At 40.0% G+C, this 3,764-nt stretch overlaps 1 non-coding gene across 1 annotated transcript; it reads left to right on the top strand.

Annotated features, from left to right (window-relative positions):
* The first annotated feature begins 2,495 nt into the window (after positions 1 to 2,495).
* On the top strand, positions 2,496 to 2,556 carry LOC121032445 (U7 small nuclear RNA). The gene has a single exon (XR_005791274.1). It is a non-coding gene; the product is annotated as a U7 small nuclear RNA (small nuclear RNA).
* Positions 2,557 to 3,764: the final 1,208 nt, after the last annotated feature.

The following is a 3,764-nucleotide window of genomic DNA, read 5'->3' as shown; positions in this document are numbered from 1 at the left end:
CAGCACAACAAACAGCTGGCTGGAACAGTGTGGAAGCAGTAGTTTTTGAAGAACACCTGGGGTATATGGGAGGGAGCGTTATTTACTAATCTCAAGAGTATGTGCTAGAGGGGCAGGAATCTTTAGGAGACTTCTCCAGGAACAAAGGAGCTGGCAGGAACCATTTCCATCCCCTGCCACATGGCCTCGATACATGGACACCTACGGAACCAGCCTAGTGCCAACACTCTCCATCTAGCTTGCTAATAGCATGCTTCTCCCTTGTGTTCTCCTACAGACATGCCCCCCAGCCCTGTGGCAGGAGTTTTCTAAAGTTTTCTAAAGGCTCCAGGTCCCCTCCTATAGCAGCCTGCTCAAACCTTGCTAATACCATATGCACATTTCCCTATGGACCTTCCCTCTAACACTCCCTTGGCCAGAGCCCATCCAAAGCAGTGCCACAAGCCTGGCAGTGTGCAAGCAGCCCTGACAGGGGCCAGCACCACTTCAAAGTGACTCCTGCCCCAGGGAGGGGGGCGGGGAAGATAAATGCACATACCAGTCTGACTGTGGCCCCAGTAGTGGCCTGGGGGCAGATATCCAGTCTGACTGCAGTCCCTGCCCACCAGTGAAAGCTTCTCAGGGGACAAGACAGGGAGAGTGTCCTGCAGTTTGGTGCTATTGCATCTCTGGCAAACCCTTGGTCTGACTCAACTCAAGCCCAAAGCAGCCCCAAACAAGCCCATGAACAACACAGGGACCAAACCCTGCCCACAACAGGCAAAGAGAAACAATGCAGACAACTAGACTGAAGCCAAAAGTGGCACAGCCACAGAAAGGCACATTGGACACACATAGACAGTACTGAAGCACCAGGTTCTGGTGAACAGGGAACATCACACCACAGGGCACTACAGGATCTCTTCTTCATAAGGCCACTGCTTTCAGGAGTAGGAGATGTAGCTGACTTTTCTAACACATAGAAACAGAGAGTTAGACAAAACAAGGAGATAGAAGGATATGTCCCAAATGAAAAAACAAGACAAAACCATAGCAAGAGACCTAAGTGAAATGGAAATAATGAATATGCCTAATAGAGAATTTGCATAGACAATCATATACATACTCACTGGACTCGAGAAAAGACTGGAGGACCTCAGTGAGATCCTTAACAAAGAGACAGAAAACAAAACAAAACAAACAAACAAAACAGAGATGAAGAACTCAGTAATTGAAATTAAAACTATACTAGATGGAATAAATAAGAACTACAGGAACCAGAACATATCAGTGACCTGGAGGATGGAGTAATGGAAAGCAATAAAGCTGAACAGGAAAGAGAAAATATAATAATAATAAATGAAAATAGACTTAGGAAACTAAGCAACACCGTCAAGTGTAATAACATTTGCATTATAGGGATCCCAGAAGAAGAAGAGAGAGAAAAGGGGGTAGAAAATTTATTGAAGAAATAATACTGAAAACTTCCCAAATCTGGGGAAGGAAATAGAAATCCAGATCCAGGAGGCACAGAAAGACCCCAACAAAATCAACCCCAAGAGGTCCACACCAAAACATGTAGTAATTAAAACAGCAAAAGGTAGTGATAAAGAGAGGATTTTAAAAACAGTAAGAGAGGGGTGCCTGGGTGGCTCAGTCTTGATTTCAGCTCAGGTCATGGTCTCACGGTTCATGGATTCGAGCCCCACATCGGGCTCTGCACTGACAGTGTGAAGCCTGCTTGTATTCTTTCCCTCTCTCTGTCTCTCTGGATGTGCCCTTCCCTGTCTCCCCCCAAAGTAAATAAATGAACTTAAAAAAATTATTTTTAATTTAAAAACAACAAGAAACAAGAAAACAGGTACATACAAGGGAAATCCCACAAGGCTATCAGCTGATTTTTCAGCAGGAACTCTGCAGGCCAGAAGGGAGTGGCATGATATATTTGAAGTGCTGAAAGAAAAAAACCTAACCAGGACTATCCAGCAAGGCTATCATTCATAAGAGAAACAGAGCTAAAGAGTGTCCCAGACAAATGTTAAAGGAATTCATAACCAATAAACCAGCCCCAGAAATCTTAAGGGGACTGAGTACACTTATGATATGATGAGCATTGAGTAGTGTACAGAATTGCTGAATCACTGTATCGTTCATCTGAAACTAATACAACACTGTATGTTAGCTATACTGGAATTAAAATTAAAAAAAAAAAAGAAAGACTCAAAATAGGAAACACATTAATTCTCCCCCAAATTGACATACAGTTTTATGCAATCCCTATCAAAAATCCTCAGCAAGATATTTTGCAGATACAGATAGAATGATTCTGAAATGTATATGAAAAGGCAAAGAAACTTGAGTATCTAAAACAATTTTGAAAAAGAATTAAGTGGGAGGAATCACTCCCACTCCACAGGCAAAAAACAACACAAAACAAAGAAAAAAAGAAGAACATTGACTTAAGCCTTTTGTCTCATACAAAAATCAACTCAAAATGAATCACAGACTTAAACATAAAATGTAAAAGTCCTTTTAGAATTTGTCTAGCAGGTTTTCAGTCATTATCAAAAGACCCCAGGATTGGTGGGGAGTGGGAGGGGGGGAATATAAAACTATAAAACTTCTAGAAAAAAATAGGAGAAAATCTTTGGGATCTAGGGCCAAGCAAAGGATTCTTATACTTGCATAATCTTATACAAGAAAAAATTGGTAAGTGAGATCCCACCAAGAATAAAAATTTTGCTCTACAAAATACCCTCTTAAGAAGATGAAAAGACAAGCCACAGACTAGGAGAAAATACTTGCAAAGCACATATCCAACAAAGGACCAGAATTTAGAATATATAAAAACTCAACATTAAAAAACAATCTAGTTAGAAAACCAGCAAAAGACATGAACAACATGTCATCAAAGAGGGTATACAGATGGCAAATAAGAACACAAAAAGATGTTCAACAATGTTAGCCATTAGGACAATGCCAATTAAGACCACAATAAGATACACTACACACCTTTCAGATTGGCTACAACAGAAAGCAGTAATAGTACCAAATATTGCCAAGGATGCAAAAACCTAGATCATCCATAGATTGCTTCTTGGAATCAAAAATAAAACAGCCACTCTAGAAAACAGTTCAGCAGTTTTAAATAAAACTAAACATGGAACTACCATATGACCCAGAAACTGTACACTTGGGCATTTTCCCCAGAGAATAAAACCTTATGTTTATGTCAAAAGCAATATACAAATTTTATAATAGCTTTATTTGTAATAGCCCCAAACTGGGAACAATCCAGATGCCTTTCAATGGGTGAATGGTTAAACCAAATGTGGTACATCTATACTATGAACTGGTACTCCACAATAAAAGGATGAATTACTGGCATGCACAGCTTCCAAAGAATCTAAATTCATTTAAAGGAATTTAGGGTATTCCTAACACTCAGGGAATTATGCGGAGTAAAAACAGCCAACGCTAAAAAGTCAAGAAGAACTTTATAATTTTATTTATACAACATTCTTGACATAACAAAACTACAGAGTTGGAGAACAGGTTAGTAACTGTCAAGAGTCAGGGATGGGAGTTGGGAAGAGATACACATGACTATGAAAGGGCAATACAAGGGATCACGGTGGTGACAGAAACACTCTCTACCTTGACTGTATCAGTGAGATACCCTGGTTATGATAATGTAGTACAGTTTTGTAAGATGTTAACACTGGGAGAAATGGAGTCAAGGGCAGACAGGATCTCTCTCTATTATTTCTTAACAAAGTATGTTA

Source organism: Herpailurus yagouaroundi, unplaced genomic scaffold (genome assembly GCF_014898765.1).
Source record: "Herpailurus yagouaroundi ecotype Mexico unplaced genomic scaffold, PumYag 141, whole genome shotgun sequence".
Lineage (NCBI taxonomy): Eukaryota > Metazoa > Chordata > Mammalia > Carnivora > Felidae > Herpailurus > Herpailurus yagouaroundi.
Note: the sequence above shows the minus strand (reverse complement) of the source record. Positions and strands in the feature narration are given on the sequence as shown.